Here is a 21,016-nt window from a genome sequence, read left to right as displayed (position 1 = left end):
ATTCAAAACCCATAATCCAGAGGACAAAATAAAGTCAGTTAAGATAGCTGCAAAATGTCTTGAGAATGAGTGAAGATAGGGTGCCCAGAATGCACGATAGATGGAAGAAGAGGACAGGGTTGACCCAGGAAATGGTAGGAGAATGAGGTTAGGAGCAGTTTTGTGAGACAGGACTGGAGTTGAGTGAGGCAGATGGCTGAAGATCAGAAAGCATGGAGATCTATCATAACCTTGACATCTGGCAGTATAAGACATGAATAAGAAAGAAAGATGGTTTTTAGATGTAATTGGAGAGTGCCCATTGGTGTTGGTTTCTGTTTATTTTGAAAGTGTTTTTTTTGATTGTGAGGCCAAGAAAAATTGTTAATAGTAATATTTAGCATGTTTATTAATTTTGAGATTTATTCTTGTGGTACTTTGTACATGGATGTTAGTGTGTAATACAGATTTGTAATCAAATGATGTTAAATTAACACAATTAAAATTCAGTACACGTTTTGACTGTCAGCAATAATATCAGCTGACAAACAACAAACAAACGGAAGACTATCACTGAAGGTGATACGTCATGAAAAACATTCTGAAGTAAAAAAATTTGTAATTTTAAATAATTTTTCACGATCAACCAATCTGAACAAAAATAAAAATAAATTAAGACATATTTACTGCTAGATATTTTTAAATCTTTCAATTAGAATTAAATTTTACTAAATAATAACAAAGGTTTATTTGTGATTCTACTGCAATAGAGCAAACATTTTTATACCTACTATTTATGTGGTTACGTGCAGCAACCCATACTTTCCTGTTTCTACATCCTCAATTCTTTGTGTTGTATTTCAATTCTGATCTTTCTCTCTTTTTTTAAGAGGTTCTTTCATCATTTTCACTAGTTTTAAATGACTACATTTCAAAGATTTTAATAAATCCAGTCAAAGTTGACAGTTGGTCTTTTCAAGGTTCAAAGCAACTACTGTTAAGCAGAATTGTTTAATTTATCCTAATGAATATACAATTATAGAAGCATTAGAATAAAATAATTTATTTTAATTTGAATATTAATAAATTAATTATTTAAATAAATGTAGGATCCTAAACAAGATGGTAAACTTTTTTTGAGGTAGCTAATAAAATAAACCTCTTTTCCTAGTTTGGAAATAAAACCAAATGTGTCAAAACTGCAGGATATGATAGAATATGATCCTTCTAAATGAAATAAACAGTGATGGCAGCAAACTGATGTTATGCAAGTAAAACATCTAATTTATGATACAAACATTTAACTTTGGAACATACCAAGTTATTATCAAAACTTGAATGATGGAAATGCATTCTTAGCTGCTGTAAAAACAATTTCAGTAGTGGAAGATTCACTTTTACATACTTGTCAAATTCTTATATACCAGTTAAATTATATAACAGAAGTAACATTTACTGATTTATTTTTAACATTTTATGTTTGGTGTAGTGCATTGAAATCTAAAGTTATTTTAATTTTTTAAAGATACTTTTAAAAAATAAACACAATCTGTGTTTTGAATGATTCTATATATCATGCATTCTAGGATAAATTTTCTGAATTTATTTTTATGATGTGCATGCTACTTTTTCACCAGTCACTAAGATTGAAGCAAATCCCATTTCTTTTATATTGTGAACTGACATTTTATTACCAAACCCTACACCCTGAATTATCTATACTTCATAACCAAGCACTATACTTATCTACACTAACCAAGCACTGTTTTTTTAAAAGATTCTGATACATAACCTTCTCTCATACACTAGATTTAAAAAGCGTCTATTTCTTCATTTGTAGTTTTCCTATTATCCAATCAAATTAGTAAAAAACCAGACATTTCAATTGAAACTTTCTTGAGAACAATCAATTTTTTAAAAAAAATCAGAAATCAATCATCAGAAATTTTTTTCAAGTATTCTAAAATGATTATATGACTGTGTCCGTCCATTTAACATCAAAATCATTTAGACCAATATTGATCATTTTCTACAATTGTTTGTAGTGGTCACAATATGAAATTTCTCCCAATAATAACCAAAATGTGAAGAATTTTTAATAAAAAAAAGTTTTCTTCCTCTGCACTATACCTCCATTGCATGTTAATAGAGATAATGCAAATGCTATAACAGAAATATGTACTGTATGACATACAATGCAAAGTATACATAAAATTATGCATGCAGAATAAAGATCTGCTTAAAGTTCTGAATTAAAAACCTAAATACAACTATCCCCCTTACTTGTTTTAATCTCTGTAATTGTTACTGAATTATAATTATTACCTCAAGAAAAATTGTCTGAATGCTACATTTAAAGAATTTTATAGCAATTATATATTTTTTAGCTTTAAAAATTCAACATCTTAAATAAGTAGATTAACTAACAAATAAAAACAAATAGCTACCAAAACTGTTAATTTAAAATAATTGCTTACCTGATTACTCTAGCTTCATATCTAAAACTGCATAAGTATTTTTACTTCAAAAGCCCTATATTTATTGTTTTAGTAAAAATATACATAATGCCATTAAAATTGATACTACCAAGAGATAAAAGTCATCATCAATTGTATGCAGGATATGTTCACCTAACAAGTTGTTGCATGGTAAACTTCATCTTAAGACCACAATGGAATTCTACTCACATAGTACCTTAAAATATAACTATATGTCACTTAGACCAGATTTTTAGTAAATGTATGTTATAACTCTATGTCACCTAGACTAGATCTTTAGTAAATGTATGTAACATTAGATCTGAATTGTGTATCATATAACATATAATAATGGAATATATTTTATTGTAATAATATAGAATGGAGCCATTTTACTAAAAGAAAAAAGATATACGTATATAATATGATGTTTCGAATTTTTAAAGGTTGTAGTTCAGTAACAAAGTTGTCTATATTCATGAGAAAAGGAATAATGATTGCTGATTTTTATATTAACTTTAAAAAGCAGATACTTTTTAACAGTATATATAGCCTCCCTCCTTCATTCACAATATGGTAGAATGCTTGTATATTAGTTCTTTACAAATGTTGGTGCCAGCAGTTTTTGAACACTTAGGAGACCTTGTAATCAAAATCTAAGATGATTAAAACTGTAAGAGTAATAATTTATAAATAGTCAATAAATCTATTATGCTTGAAAATATTGACCTCCTACAACAAAAGGTTTTGTGTACAGAAAAATAAGTATCACTGATAAATAGATTTGAAAATATGTTTATATGAAGTTTCATTAAAATAAATAAAAAAGATGGTATTTTAATATTATAATAATAAGCAGTACACAATGCAACAAAATCTTTTATACTCTCTTAATCATTCTTCAAATACATATTACAATGTAAGATCCAAAATAGCACATGCACTCTTTCAATAATAACTTAATTTTATTAAATAGAAATAATAATAAATTACTGTAGTAATCAATAACAAAAAATGTTTTTTTTCTAATCTCTCTTAACATCATTTACACTCTATGAATAATTTAAATTATGTATGCCAAATATCAGCACTTTTTCATTAAAAAAAATATTTTCCACAGTAATATATAACAAGGAAGTTATATTAAAAAAAAAAACAAAAAAACCTTTTTTACACCACACAAAGATAACCTTACAAACATTGGTGGCAGCAGTTCGTGGACACAGTTAACAAAACTTATGCATCAAAATTTACTGATGTACTTTACTATGGAATAATAATCTAGAAATATTGTTTACCAGACCATGCTTAAAAAATATTATTATACAATTAATATTATAATTGAATATAGATGCTTTATTGTAATTTTCTTAAAATTTAAAATGTTTATAGTAATATCTTTGAACTTTGTTTGAGAGCTTTTTCAAGTTCTTCCAATTTTATAATTTTTAAGCTTTTAATTTTTTACATACATATAGTATACTCACTATCCGATTTCTGTAACTAAGTATCATAAAAATGTAACACAGCTAGTCTTGTTGGAGAAAAAGGAAATCAAAATTTAGCAGAATGAGAGGTTGAAACCAATTTATTTTATTAATAACATTTTATAAAATATAGCAAGAAATACAGAAATAAATAGAAATGTAAATATAAGACTGAATTCTTAAGTATCAATAACAAAACAGTACAAACAAGGATATGAATAAAATATAATTATAATACTGCATTTAGGAAAAATTAAGATTAAATATAATCACAACAAAAATTCAATACAAAGAGCATTAAAAAGTAAACTAATACTAAAAAGTAAAACCAATGTACACTAATGAAGTATTACACAAATAAATGTAACGCTTTAATAATTATAAATAAATAAGAATAATGTTACAATTATACAAAATAAATAGTAACATTTATGAAATATAATTTTTATATCATTTTAATTTTACTAAATTAAGATGATATATAAAAAAAATACACTTATATGCATTTTTACATATTATACAATAAAATATTTACAACCAGTAAAGTTTTCTGTCAATTTTTTAATTTTATTTAAGTCATTTATGAAAAAAAAATTCAATGCAACTGTTATAATACTTCTAAGTGTAATTTATAAAAAATAAATGAACATTAAAAATTTACAAAAGTGAACTGTAGAGAAAATGGGATAGTTTAACTAAAAATATATAAAAAATAACTAACTTAAGCCTAGAAAAAACTAACTAAATACTGAACGATAGATATACATATAAGTATTATTTTCTGGAAGTTGTGTTAAGTTAAAACATTAGAAATGAATTTTTTTAATTTGAATATACTATTATTTATCTAATGAGTTTTTTTTAAACAAAGTCAATAGAATGAGATTCACTGTAATGGGAAACAAAAATTATAGTCTAAACTTCTGATATTTTACAACTATATATACATACTTTTGTATTGACGATATAACTGAACCAGCGTAGTTTAAAAACATTCTACAATCTTTAAGTAAAGTGCCTAATGTACTTGAGTAAACTATTTTGAAAATTTATCATATACATAGTATCTTTCATAACTTTAAGGACCCTTAGAAAAACTGTTTATGTCAGTTTGTCTTTAAACTTGTGAACTACATACAAATCTTATATCTCTGTGAGAAACAGCTTTAAAAAATACATCTTTTGGTGAAAACCGCAAGCTTCTAAGTTTATAGTCATCTAAATATTTTAAATGAGCTAAAATTAGCACGTTTTTTTATAAAAGAAATTACTATTTCTCATAAAATATGTAACCTAGGCTAATGAGTGTGATTTTCATTTTAAAGATGTGTTTTAGAGTTTTTCAATAGAGTAATAAAAAAAATTCTAAAAAATTTATTTTTTGAGTTAAAAAAAAGGGCTTAAAGTGATTTTAAAATTTTCATTAAATTTTTATTTTTAAGAGAGTAATGTTCAAAAATGTACAAATCACTTTAAAGTGTCAGGTACACTAACTTAGAGTATCAGGCATACCAACAGTAATTAAAAATGTCAAGTTGGCACTATTATCAGCTGTTTCCCACCAAAATTGTGATGAATTAGCATTTGTTTCTTTGAGGTTAGGTTGGTGAAAAGTCTTTTTATTAACAATGGGTAAGAAAAGTGTTAGTGTAGAAATAAAATGGCAGGTAATCAGTCTCTGGAAAGCAAATAAAACATACAGAGACATTGCTGAACAATTAAAAATATCAAAAACATGTGTACAAAAAGTTGTTAAAAAATATCGTGATCAACAAACTGTCGTTGATCTTCCACAATCTGGTCGACCATGAAAAATGTCAATGAGACAAGACAGAGCAATTATAAAGGTATCAAAACTTAATTGGTCTGCTACTTTGCCTGATATAGCGACAGAAGTAGCACAAAATCATGGAATTCAGGTTAGTATTGCCACTCTTTCTAAACGTTTAAAAGAATCTGGAATGGAATCACATTTCGCATTAGCAAAGCCTCTTTTAAGCGCTGTCCACAAGTCAAAACGTTTCAGTTTTGCAAGCAAACGAAGAACTGGTTGAAAGAAGCTTGGCGAACGGTTGTCTTTTCTGATGAAAGCAGATTCCAGTTGTATTCAAACAGAAAAATTAGGATCAGGCAAACAAAAACTGAAAAGTTTCTACCAGCCTGCATCATTCCTACTGTGCAAGGTGGAGATGCTGTTGTCTTGGTGTGGGGTTGCATAATTTCAGAGGGCGCTGGACATCTTAAAATAATGAATGGGACAATGAACAGCATACAGTACATAAAAACAATGAAAGAATTCATGCTTCCTAGTGTCCATAACCTGTTATGTTGAGAATTTCATCTTCCAGTAAGACAAGGCACCTTGTCATAAATCACGAGTTACCAAGGGATGGTTTGATGCAAATGATGTGGAACTTTTGGACTGGCCTGCTCGTAGTCCTGACCTAAATCCAATTGAGAATTTATGGAATTGGATGTCACTGCAACTTGCTAAAAGAAAACCTAAAAATAAGGCTGAGTTACGACTTCAAATCGCAAGTCTGTGGCAACATGTGATGAAAGAAAAATGTCTGGAATTGATTGAATCAATGCCTGATAAGAGTAGCAGCATGCCTAAAATCGTATGGAGGTCATACAAAATTCTAAACATTTAAAAAATAATGTAGCATTATCTCTGTTATTTTTATTTTTTATTTTTACTTGTATAAAATAAAGATTTTGTCATGAAATACTGATTTTTCGGTTATTTTTAACTTGTCCTTAAACTTATGAAAGATACTGTATATCTAAAAAAAAAAAGTAGATCAAAGTAAATTCCTCTTGTAGCTGAAGAAAGTTACTTTATTTTTCATTTATTTTTTTACACATTGAACTAAATCAAAGCCATTATATTGCAAATAATAAATTATTAAAGAAGATAACCTTGTTGAAATAACAGATATAAGAGAAAAATTGCAGTTTTAAATAATACTTTAAAATAATAATCTTACTAACTGAGCTGCCAATGATAGAAAATATACAATAATTTGGTCAATTAAATAATAATTATTTATTTTTATGTATGTAACTGTAATTCTTCACTGTAAAATAAACCCATTAACCAATTAATTAATAAGTACTGCTTAATGTTAATTGCAAGTGCTCACTTATCAGATAAAAAAGGGCCACAAAGAATCCTTGTGGGAATGCTCTATTTATGGTTATACAAAATAAAACATAAGTTAAACAATTTAAGATACATCTTAATTATATAAAAATGTATTTATTGAAAGTGTTATATATTTTTTATTATTTATATAAATACACATATACTAAATAAATAAAACATACAAATAAAGTCTTAAAGTATATAAAGTATATATATTAATAAAATTAATAAAATATATATATATATATATATATATATATATAGGCAAATTTAACATCAAACGATAACTTCATAATTAAAATAATCTTATCTATCTATAAACACAAAGTAAACATTATGTAGACTTCAGTTTATCAATAACAGTAATTAAATGTGATATAACTCCTTTTGTATTATGTCCACAAGCCTCATCTCTCTTTAATAAAACAGAATATGCTTCTTTATATAACTGTGATAATTCTGATAACCTGAAATAATAATAAATATGTAATATTACTGGATATTCTATTTTAGAAAAATATTTATTGTCATTATTTCAAATTATATTTGAAAAGACAGGAAATAAATTTAAAAAGTTGAAAATTAAAGATTATAAATGAATATAGAAAATAGTATATGTATTAAAAGTACAGTCAACAGACACAATGTCAGATTATATACAGAACAAAAAACTTTTTAAAAAGATATCTGTTTAGAAAGAAAACCATTGAGTAATTTCACTTTCTAAGGTTGGCACAGCTGTGGGGGATCACAATTGACCTACTTGCCAAGACTGCTGTAGTCTACCAATTTCCATACCTTCCTAATGTCATTCACTTCAAGGTGTAACCAACTATGACATTTAAGCAATAATACATTTTTCAGATTTTCAAAACTTGGCTATGCAGTATCAAGCACTGTATTCTTTTTCTAGACATTAAATGTATATACACAAGTGTGAAGTAAAAACTTAGTTTCTAAGATGAGTTTGTACTGCCAACCCGCCGGGGGCCTCTGTGGCAGAGTGGTAGCGTCTTGGCCTTTCACCCGGAGATCCTTGGTTCGAATCCTGGTCAGGCATGGTATTTTCCACACATGCTAAAAAACACTCACCTCATCCTCTGCAGAAAAAATTGCTTGATTGTGGACCCAGAGGTTAAACAAAAAAAAAAGTACTGCCAACCCAAAGTAAACCCTTTTCTCTCTTCCACACACTTCAATAAAGTACTTAGCAGCAGCACATAAATAAAATCTTTCCCAACTTAAATTTTTTTCGACATCTCTACATGAAAAATAGTTGAAATGATAAAATTCCATGTTGCCTGATTGATTCTATTTGTTCAAACTTAGGACTATTTTAATTTTTAAAGCAAATTATAACATCAGGCACATTACAAATAATAATAAAAATGTATTAACAGAAAATTAACTTGGAAAATTTAAGAAAAAGTGATTTGTATAAAAAAAAAAATAAATTTATAAGGATGACTGAAATTTATGCTTTTTAGACTATGATTATCATCATTAATAATAATAATATTATTATTATTAGTAGTAGTAGTAGTAGTAATCTTATGCTAGTAACTTATTTCAATTTAAGGTGTTCATTCAACATTTAAAAAATGTTGTCTTCACTATCTCTAATAATTATAATCTGCAAATGTAGTTTACAAGTTAATCATGAAATAATGTAATAGTAAAAGTATTTTCCATACTGCAAAAAAAACTGCCAACATTTGGTGTACATAAGCACCTTTACTATGAATAAAAAATCCTATATGTTAAGCATCCCTACCAATATCAATTTTTAAAATATATTTTATTAACGAAATAATTCTAAATTGAAATAATAAACATGGAAAATGAGTAACAACAAACATTCCAATTAGTTTCCATTAACATGTGAATTCTACAGCCAAAAACCTTACTTTTTTTTTACATCAATATTCAATGAAGTAACAGTATCTGTAAAAGCAGTGTATACTCAAAGGAAATCTTAAAAAAAAAAAACAGTAAATTTAATTTCATTAATAATTTACCCATATCACATGTATAATTATCTCATGAGAGAATGAGAAATACTAAAATACTAGAAATTATAAAATACTCACTTGTATTTTATAATGGAATCAAGCTTTCTAGCTAAATAAGTGAAGTTATGAAAAATTTATAATAGGAAAAATAATTTAAATTGCTATTATTTAAAAACATCTTAACAAGTACAGTAATAAAGATAACAAAAAATTAATAATTAGTGCAACAATAAAAATAATGCTTTTTAATTTTTATGTAATAAATAATAAATACCTTGATTGTGGGTGTGTTATAGACAATTTGGTTAAAGTTTTTAATATGTATTGTAATCTTTGTTCCATAATATTAAGTACAACTATTTCTTCTTCCTTCTCTTTTTCCTCAACATTGCGATTATTTCTTTCATTACTATTATTAGACGCTTTATCATCATCACTACCATCCTCACAGCCAGACTCCTTATTTTCTACATCCTTACTGGAATTTTCTCTTTTACTATCTGAAAATAAATAAACTCAAATAGAATAAAAAAATGGAAAAAGAGCATTCTAAGTTATTTAACCCTTGTAACTATTGAATTAACTTTTATGGTCCTCTAAAGCTGGCTTATTATTTGTTTAATGTTAATTTAAACATATACAAAACTTTAATCTTTTATTACTAATTTTAAAGTTCCAATATGTTTTAGAAATATTTTTTTATGTTTTTCCAGTTTTGTTTGGTTTACTTTCTTTTCATTATTTTACTAGTGGCTACTGAACAATATATTTACTTTCCAAATCACTAGAAGTATTACAAACATAAAAAATAGGATTTCGCTATCTTCTACTCTGTATCACAATATAATAAACACGACTCAATATTTATAACATTATCATGCAATCTAGTACATAATATCATGTTTACTGTTTACAGAGATTGAACAGTTAGTGAAAAACCACTACGAACTCATTTGATTTCACAAAACAAGAGATAACATTATTCAAATTATATCCCATCAAAATTATGAAATACAACTGGCAACACTTGTATTATGTGAATATTCAAATTACTATTATATGTATTGAGTAATTATGCCATTTACACTTATTGTGTAATGAAAAATGCAGTCAAATGAGCCTGTAACCATAGTTGTCTAAAAACAAGTATACTGGAGTTAAGCAGTTACAGAGTTAAATTGTAAGTATAAAATTGGTTTAATCCAAGGAAAAAGGAGAATAATAATCTCAAATTTTAGAGATTTAGAAAATAGATTTTAATGATGTAAAGCATGGATGTGTGTAATATATTAAAATCATACACAAGCTTACTTGTATACAGAAAAAAAAAATTATATTCACTTAAGATATTATGATCAAAATGAGGACGAAAGAAACAATTTAAAAATATTCTTATGCAATTTGATTTAATATGAACTACTTTATTTTAAACAAAACTGAATAAATTCTGTTAGCTCTTGCCTAGCGAATTTATGTTCATGTACATTTTATGTACTAGTCTGAATCTCCCACAAAACTTTTTTTATTTTAAGTAATTTAATAAATTAATTTACTTTGGTTTAAAATGTTGTAATTGTATTGCCTTAAAATGGGTAGAGAAATTTTATATCAGCCATTAGTTGCAAACAGTAGGAATGATGGTTTTATTTTTTGTAATACAGCAAACTGCATTATCATAAAAATATTCAAACTTTTTTTTTTGTAAAGAAATTCTGACAAAATAAAACTATAAATTATTCCATAATGGAAATATCTCACCAAACACACCACTAATAGAATATTACTATAAACAAAACAAAACAAAACATCAATAGAATTTTAAGTGATGTGTGGATACAGAAATCAATTAAAAATGAACAAAAACTTGACAAGATTTTATCTTTTTTTATTATTATAAGTGTGTGGTGTGCGTCCAACATAATGTTATAGATCTGCTTCTCTAATTAACATTAACACAAAAAAATATGCCATTAGAGTGTGGAAATCCAAGAAATTATTACATCACAAAAATAACCAGTACATGGGTTTATTTTTATGCATTCATTCTACCTAAAGACCTAATGCTTTAAAGCTAAATTTATAAATCATAAAAAGCACCTGATTTTGAATTGGAACTTGACGCATTCATTATAATTAACATTGACCGACACTGAATCAATATATCCAAACCAGCCTGAAAAGCCTTCACTTTACCATGAACACTTGTACAACCTGTGCAGAAGAATCACAATAACATCAATCTGACATATAAGTATAAATATAACATTTTTACACATAAATAAATAATTCCCAAACAAATTCTCAAGAGCTGGATTTAAATAATCTAATTAAGTTTTCATATTTCACATGTTATTTAACCAAAAAGACATTTTTATCTCTCTAAAACCAGCAATTATAATTACTCTTCAAATGACTCCAAAGCTTGTTATTTGTAAATAATCCATACAAAACTAAATGTATTACTGTAGATATTCCTGCTTGCTGAACGAAGTAGATTATCAGACCATGTCCATCATGGTCTTTTCATACCAAGTGTTGCATCACTTTTTGAGATACCATATACATACTTGGGAGTTCAAATTAATAATCTTTCAGGCAGGTTAGGTTTCTCAAAAGTGCATGTTTGTAATGAAACTTTTGTCAAGCATCACCAAGATTTCAATTAAAAGTTTTTGACTATACATTGCTTTGAAATAACTGCTCTATTGTGCATAAAGATTTAAGAGAGGAATTAAACAGTAATTACAGAGGGTACTAAATTTTTTTATCCTTAAAGCAACTATGTACTTTTTGAATCTTTAATGTAACTGAAACCAAACAGTAAATGAAATGTTTCACAGTTCTATTTTCCAATTTCCTGTATAAAATTTTATGCTTGTCATTGGTTTATTCCAGAGGTACTTTCCTTTTTCCTTTAGCCTCCAGAACCACTGTAAGGTATTACTTCAGAGGAGTATATGTATGAATGTAAATGAAGTGTAGTCTAGTACAGTCTCAGGTCGACCATTCTGGAAATGTGTAGTTAATTGGAACCCAATCACTAAAGAACACCGGCATCCACGATCTAGTATTCAAATCTGTATAAAAGTAACTGCCTTTACTAGGATTTGAACCTTAGAACTCTAAATTTCAAAATCAGCTGATTTGCGATGAGAGTTCATCACTAGACCAACTCTATATTTATAATTATAAAACAAGAATGGATAACACAGCAAAGTATTATAACAGAAAAGAAAGTAAAACAGGATAAGAGAATAGGAAAATCTTTATGAAAAGTTCTCTGTCAAATTATGAAATGAAATAAATCAGAAAGATTGAAAAAATCTTTACTTCAGTTCACCAGATGTTTAACTAATTGCCTTTTGAAGATACAATTGTGGTGTATCTATCATGTGCTAGAAGCGAGGTCCAGTACCTATTATCACCAAAGGCACTTATAATTATGAAAAGTGCCTCTAAGTTCCAGTTCACTGGACCTCACTATGCGGTTTATCTTTCTTGTTTGTACAAGATTACATCTCATTTTTGTAAAGCAAATCATCCTCACCTCAGTGGGCAATAGAGTTACTTTGGTTGAACAGACTGCAACACACACATTAGGAATAGAAAATAAAAACATTATGTGAAAGAAGAAAAGAAAAATCAAATGAGTAGTTGGGATAAATTTTCTATACTGAAATTGTCTATAAAAACTTAATGAATGTTTAAATTAACCCCTTACTGGCTTTTGAGGAGATAACGATAACTCATCATTAACCACCTCGATAAAAACTGCCATTGATGAAATAACTCATCCATTTTTATGCTGAAAAGTGCAAAATTGACCAGTTTTATTCTATTTTTTGATGAGTTACTACAATGTGTGAAATCTAGTTCAATTTTTACTCTAATTTAACAGTGAAGCGCTAGTAGCAAATCAGTTCTCTATTCTATATGTCTTGTTTCATATCCTTCTGAACAGCTGTTACCATACGTTTGTTTTTATTGTTCCTTAAGTTACATATGTGTTACTTTTATTATTTCTGTGTTATTTATCATTTTCATAATTTGACTACTATTTTCCTGTAATTTTCAGTTATATTTTTATTTTCAACTGTTTGTGTATGTGGACATGACCGTCCATAAATAAGAAATAACAGAGTTGTTTACTATAAACTAACTTTAGTATTGATATGACAATTAGATATTGTAAGTGATATTTATTAGTGCAAAATGGCTTATACATATACAGTAGGCCTGAAAAATTCCCAAACTAAATTTCTGTAGTTGATAAAAATAGCGTCATCTCTCGGACAACTAAGGAAATATGTAGTACGATGTCTGATGAGTGTGTGGACAAAATTTCATCACATTTCGTCACTCCACTCTCAAATTATATTTGGCTGTGTACGTTGTATTCACGTGACTGTGTGCAAGCTCGTAACGTAGATCAAAGCTCGATAAAATTTTGCGTTCAACTTCAAAAATCTTTCGTTGAAACTTAATCTGTAATACATCAAGCATTTGGTGATGAAGCTACATCTCGTACTACAACATACACAAAGATGGTCAAGAGTTGTTGAATGATGATGAACGAAGCGGGAGGTCATCAACAGCTATTCACAAAACATTGCAAAAGGTATACCTCATCTTACCCTTCAGGGCATAGCAGAAGAACTACACATCAGTAAAGATGCAGTATGTACAATTCTAACAGAAAAAATGAACCGCTGAAAGGTGTGCTGTCGTTTCATTCCAAACTTCTTGACTGAAAAACAAGAACAGGTGTGTCTTTCTTGTGCTCAAAACTTTTTTGAAACTGCCAATAGCTACCCAAATTTTTTACAACCAGCTGTAACGGGATGAAAGCTGGTGCTTCGTATACTATCTGCAAATGAAACGTTAATCCACTGCTTGGTTGAGTCCTGGAGTACAAAGACCAGTGAAAGTCAGACAGCAAAAATTAACAGTGAAAACGATGTTGAATCCATTCTTCGGTTCAAATGGCCTGATGCATCGTGAATTTGTCCCAACTGGTCAAACCATGAATTCTAAATTTTATTTTGAAGTAATGAAACACCTGATGCTTCGCATTTGGCTCGAGTATCAGGATCCAGGCAGTTGGACTCTCTTACATGACAATGCCTTGGCACATATGGCAACAGTTTTATCATATGCCGCAAATCAAATCACCATCTGATCCCATCCATCCTATTCACCCTACTTGGCTCCAGCAGACTATTTCCTATTCCCAAAATTCAAGGTAAGGCAGCTTTTTCAATGTCATTCCAGCCATCCAACGAGCTTGCACCAAGCAGTTGAAGGCAATCCCACAAAGTGATTACCAAAGCGTTTGACAGACTCTGCTGGCACTGCAACAAATGTATAACTAAAGAAAGGTTCTATGTAGAGGGCTTATATGTGAGTAAATTCATTTATCTTTAAATCTGTATTTTTGTTTTATTTAGTTTGGGGACTTTTCAGATATACTGTGAAACGTGTAAATGATAGCAAAATAATTGAAATAGGAAACTTTTAAATATAATAAAATAATATAAATATATAATTTAAATATAATAAATGATAGTAAACTTGAAAATTTTTTTTACACTGCATGATAAGAAAAGTACATATTAATCCTTAAATTATCTTTTGTCATACTTCAATGGGTAGATCAAAACAATGTAAAAAAAAAAAGAAAAAAGTGGGCAAAATAACAAAGGTTTAGTGGGAAAAACAAGGGCATAATATGATTTTTCACTAAAATAAAGAACCAATAAGAGTAAATCATTTAAAATATTAATTATCATAGTGTAAACAAGATAGTTAAATTTTATTGCACTCAGTTATTTGGTTGGTTATATTTCCTGGCTACCATTTCCAATTGTTGGATTCTAATTAAACACATCCTAACCTGGTAAACTTAGAATGAGATAAGCTACAGTAAGCTGAGTTAGAGAGTTTGTAGTGTGAGGACGTTCTATTACTTCGCTCTGCATATTTTGTGATTTGGTGCAGATTTACAGTTTTTTAATTTGATTTGTCAGTTGTCAATTGTTGGCGAGTTGTTTTTGGATCTGTTTTTAAGTAATTAAGAGTTTGGATTGTACGATACCTTTTTCATCAGGTTTTTATATATTTTAATTTACTTGCACATGGCAATAAGGACTATATTTGTGTGCTCTTATTCTTTATCAGTGGACATTTGAATATTATTATTGAGAGGATTTTGCTACCTTGGGTAGATAGCATTGTTATAAATATTATTTACTTTTAATTTTATTTTAACTTTAACTGCTGATAAAGGAAGGTGGTTATCTTAACTTGATAACAGAGACTATTATAGCTTTGATTTTAAAGCTATTGTTATTGGGATTAAATGTAAGTATTTTGAATTTATATATATTAAATTAATTTTATTCTGATTTTGTCATATTTGTTATGTATAGGGTGTGATTAGTTTTATTTAGATACAGGGTCAACCCTGCAAGTTGAAGAAGAAATGAAGCGTGAAAACCCATTCAGGACCTCGCGGGCACTAGAGATCACCTGCGAGGGCAGTTAAGGAGGAATTGACTCCTGGAATAGCCGGGACTAGCAAACACGCAGTTGTTGAGTTGGTGGAAGTAAAAGTGCGAGAAGCATCTACTGAGAAAGGAGAAAAAAGAAAGAGGAAGACGAGTGACAAAGAGAGGGATCAGGAGGAAGAATTGTTGACCCTTCTAGATCAGCTCAAACGCATGAGCGAAGTGTTTAGGAAAGCTGTGGGGAAAAACACAAAAAGAGAACTAAAGCAGCTCAGCAAGAAATGGCAAAATTAGTGAATAAGATGACCAAGCACAAAACGGAATTGCTTGACAGGGAGCTGCCAGGGAAGTCAAAGGATCTGCAGTGCATGTGGTGGTGGAAACAAGACAGACGTGGATGTGGCTACCCAAACCCCAAGAAGGGTAGGATCAGAGGATATAAAAAAGAAATTGAACAAGGATGTATGTGAAGAGGTCCTTGTGAGCATTGAGCCAAGGACATCTTCAAGATGGTCCAAGTAGTGGACAACCCTTTCCCTTGAAAAGAAGGATGGGAAGTTATACATGTACTTGATCTGAGTGCTGCGGCACAAGGCTCTCAGAGTAAGGCATACTGGATGGTTCCGAGTGTCAGAAGGTTAGCTGAGGCAAAGAAACTCAGGAGCGGACAACTAGTAGTAGATAGTCATGGTGCAAGAAATGTATTCTGAGAGGAAGATATCAATGAAGGGGGCACTACTTATACAATAGTAGTGGATTCTGAAGACACTGAGGATATGATAAACAATAGCTATAAATGTGTTATGAAATTGAGTGAAATGGGGGTTGTAGCACCCTATGTGGCACCAGCGGAGAGACCCCAACCTAAAGCGGTTACTTGAGATAGATAGCAAATGGGTGGGGAAGGAAAGGCTTCTTTATTTGGATGAATTCGTGAGTAATTGAAAGGTGATGAGACAAGAGAAGCCAACACACACCATGGCCGTAAAGGCTAAGGAGCATCATTCCTTCGATGACTTGTTTAAATCAGTCAAAGAGAAAGTTAATAAAGGAGTGGCTGAAGTACTGTCAGTAAGAAAGGGAGCAGATGAGGAAGCCCAAATAAGAATACAAGCATAGCAGGCCGAGGAACTAAAACAAACTATCAGTCAGAGAGTTGAAGGAGTTGCAGTAAGAGAGGCTGGGCGGCAGATGTGCCTGGTTTATTTTTACATAAAAGATTTGTAGCATGATGTAGCTAAAGAAGAGGTGGCCAAATCAGTAGCAGCATATGCAGGCTGCAGTGGAGTGGAGTTGGAAGTAACTTCACTAGGGCCTGAATACAGAGGTGCACGGAATGCCACAGTCATGATTCCAGGTTTTGCAGCTCAAAAATTGGAAGCAATCAAGAGGATTCCAATTGGATGGATACACTGCCGTATATCACAGAGGGAGGAAGAAAAGTGATGTTACAGATCCAGAGAAAGTGGCCATGTGGCGGCGAAGGGCTTGGATCGTTCAAGGCTCTACTTTCGGTGTAATGGTGAGGGCCACAAGAAGAGTGTCATCAGCATGTAGGGAATGCTGAAGGAAAAGAGAGGTCACGCATCTGAGGTAGTGACGACTGCTGGGATGAAAGAGCAACACGATAATGCATTTCTTGCAGATCAATGTAAACTGGAGCAGCAGGGCCAAGCTGGGAAGTGGCATCGCAGTGAGAAGTTGATATTACTATAGTCAGTGAACCTGATCGCAGGACAGTCGCAGATACTAAATGGGCGGTGGCAGTCAACGCAGTGGTGTTGGTCATCACAGTGGCCTTGGTGGTGCATGGCACAGGCGTAGGACAGTGCTATGTGTGGGTTAAGCTGGAGGAGTTTGTGATATATAGTATATACCTGTCCCCCAACATCGAAATAACGGAATCTGAGGAGAAAGTGGATGAATTGATTGTAGACATAGGAAGGTGCAGGAATAAAGATGTTAAAGTCGGAGGGAACTTTAATTCTAAGGTCAGGAATTGGGGAAGTCAGGTAGAAGACAGGAGAGGTGTGATGAAGGACCTTCATTGTGTAAAGAGAACTGACTTTTGAGTTGAGTGGAAGGGAAGTTTCGGCCCCTAATCTGATTGGTAGAAGGGAAGTTTCGGCCCCTAATCTGATTGGTAGAAGGGAAGTTTCGGCCCCTAATCTGATGTTTGTGAATGCGAGGGCCATACAGCATCTGGTGAACTGGGTTGGGGGAAGAGACTCTCAGTGACCATCGATTGATCAGTTTTGAGGTTGAGAGTCACTGTAAGAGAATCAATTTGATCAAAACAGAGTTGAGCAGTTCAAAGCAGTGATTGGTGCTGAACCTGCAGTTCATGAGATAGTCGACCCAAACATCCTGGCCAAAGTGGTATATCAGGTGGGCTGTCGGACAGGGTTCATCAAGGATGAGGTCTCAGGAGCTCCACCTTCTGTAAACACTCAGGAGAGAATTTACGAGTGCAATAGTAATGGCAACAGTTGTGTGAGTTGGTCGATGACGACAGGTGGAGTGAAGCCTACTGCATCATGACTAAACGATTTGGTAGGAGGCTGCCCCAGTACTGTCAAAGGCTGATTCGATAAGAAACATAAGAGTTGTTTCCACAAAGCAGCAGCACCTGCAGGGAGGAGATCATGGCAGACAAAATTATCCAGTTTACGCTTATGATTTAAATGAAGCTGCCCATATTATAAGGGGTGGTAAGAGCTCAGGCCCAGATGGGATTCCTCTGAAGTTGTAGTGAGCACTGTTAAGATGGAGCCAGGAAAAGTACTACAAGCCATGAACATGGTGCTAGTATATAAATGGGTTGCTGAAAGGTGGAAGGGTACGAGGCTGGCCATGTTAAAAAAAAAGGATGGACCAATTGGCGCACAGACGGTGTACAGGCCCCATTGTGTATGCTGTACTATTACACAAAACTCTTTGAGAAGATGCTTCTCAGGAAGATAAATGAGGAAGTGGAGGCATCTGGGAGGTTACATCCAGATCAGTATGGCTTCCAGATTTGACATTCAGCAATTGATGCCATAGAGCATGCGAAGGGCATAGTGAAGTCAGTGGTTGAGGGAATGTGGAGAATGAGGATAGGTGTAACATATAAATGTTCCTTGATATTCTTAATGCTTTTAATGAAATACTAATGTTCCCAGTAAATTTCATTAAATTTACTGGGAAGTAATCTTTAGCGAGCTCCAAAACAGGAAAATTCCAGCATATATAAGAACAATCCAAGAATACTGAATAAAAGATATGTGACTGAGACATCTGAAGATGGTGATATAAGGTTTGCAGTAGAAACAGGTGTTCCTCAGGGATCAGTTCTAGGGCCAACAATGTGGAATGTTGCATTTTATGGTATATTAAGACAAGATTATCCAGAGGGGGTCACACCACTAGCCTTCGTGGATGATCTAGCTTTGGGTGTTAGTAGCCAGGATGGTAGAGGAGCTGATGGCTAAAGGAGAGGAGGCAGTAAATCTGGTGAGGAGATTGCTTACTGCAAACAGGTTGAGGCTAGCAGAAGAGAAAGTAACAGTGGTAGCCATGACTGGGCGTCGGAGGTTGAAGCCACTTAGGTTCCAGGTGGGCAAAACGTTTGTCTACCTTAGCCTGGCAGCGAGATATCTGGGGATTTGGATCGAGAGACATAGATCCTTCTCCATTCATGAAGAAGAAGCAACAGGAAAGGGAGACAGAGTGGTCCAAATGCTGGTAAGACTGGTGAGCAATAGGGGCGACCCAGGATGGCTAAGAGGAGGCTACTGACTAGCATATACTCATCAGTATTGCTCTACAGGGTGTCAGTCTGGGTGAGCACATTGGTTAAGGCTTGCGACAGGAAGAGGCTGATAAGCCAACAGCAATCTAGAGTGATTTCTGAGTACTGGACAATAGGAGCAGAGACGGCATCAGTAATAGCAGGAATACCTTCTATTGATTTACAGGCAAAAATAAGATGCTCAATAGCAATGTGGGGGGGGGGGGTGAAAAGGAAGCAGCTGTCAAAAAAATGTACAGTGCCTGGGGTGAAAGTTGGAATATGACAAAGACAGAGAGGTGGACCCATAAACCTATTAGGGACATAAGAAGCTGGGTGAGAAGAGGCATGGTGACATCACCTATGAACTCATCCCAGTTCCTCTCTAGACATGGGTGCCTCCAGGACTACCTATATCGGATGAATAGGAGTACTGCTAGAACCCGCTACTACTATGGGAAGCAGGATACTGCTGATACAGTATTTTCAGGCCCAAAGTGGAGAGATTTGAGGGATAATATGATGGATCATATTTATATTGGATCATATTTATATTGGTTCAAATGTGGACAATGTGATAGATATGATGTAAAAAGACAGGGAAGCTTGGACGAGAATAACGGTAGTGGTGACTGCCATAATAAAAGTTAAGGCAGTTGAGGAAAGAAATAGGCAAGATGGGAGAAGGTAGCATACCTGAGGCAGAGGAACCAATACTGGGTAGCATTGGTGGCCAGCCTTGAGGGGGTGGACAACAGGAACTCTTTGGAGTTGCTGTCCATCAATGGTCCCTCAGGAACGCTGCTTGGGCTATCCTAATTTGGCCATAACAGTGCCCAGGTGATTGCATAGGGGTTGAGCACATACCGTATGTAGGTCCAGCCCCTGCAAGACTAGAGGGGCAGGTTGGTTTTTTAGCAAGGGAGAGCCCCGCACGGCCATCAGAGCAGGCCTGGCAGCAGCTGGTAGAGCTTTTTCCTCCTCCTATGGGAAAAAAAGCTGTATATGTGCAGTATAATTTCATAAACAACCCACCGCCTACTAGAAATCAAGTCAACTACCTGGGAATCTAAATTAAACAAACATGCACCAAATATCCTAAAGAAAATAAATATCCTTTTAGATTATACAACTTCATTAATTATATATAATAAAAAAAATATATACTCTCAGCTTGGAACTCTAAAACAGCAACTCTCTCAAGCTGAACACGAAGATATTCAGATGAGTGTTCAAGAGCAAGTAAAAGACGAGCAGCTCATTCATAGTTTGACTGACACAACTGAAGGACATTTTTACGACGTGGTTCATCATTTAACATACTCCTACAAATAACATAAATACAATAGAATATTACCATTGTGCCAAAGATATTATTGTATATAATGCTATCAGAAAATATGTTCCATTACTTACCTACATTACTTTTACTTATTATTATTATTTTGGAGCCATTGATTGAATTATTAAATAGGTAAATAAAAGAATAAATCCCAACTACACTACTATTATAAGTTACTATTAACCGTCGTACATAGTAAATATACTATTTAACGAGTTCAGTAATTGTAAATTCATTATTAAAAATATTAGCATTTGCAGAAAAAATTTGTATTTATACATAATATTTTCTAT

General features: G+C 32.0%; 1 pseudogene; it reads right to left on the bottom strand.

The window, feature by feature from the left end:
- Window positions 1-7,358: 7,358 nt before the first annotated feature.
- Window positions 7,359-21,016, bottom strand: part of LOC142325680 (erythroid differentiation-related factor 1-like) — a 45,020-nt pseudogene continuing 31,362 nt past the window's right edge.

This window comes from Lycorma delicatula, chromosome 5 (assembly GCF_047948215.1).
Source record: "Lycorma delicatula isolate Av1 chromosome 5, ASM4794821v1, whole genome shotgun sequence".
In the NCBI taxonomy this organism is placed as follows: domain Eukaryota; kingdom Metazoa; phylum Arthropoda; class Insecta; order Hemiptera; family Fulgoridae; genus Lycorma; species Lycorma delicatula.
Note: the sequence above shows the minus strand (reverse complement) of the source record. Positions and strands in the feature narration are given on the sequence as shown.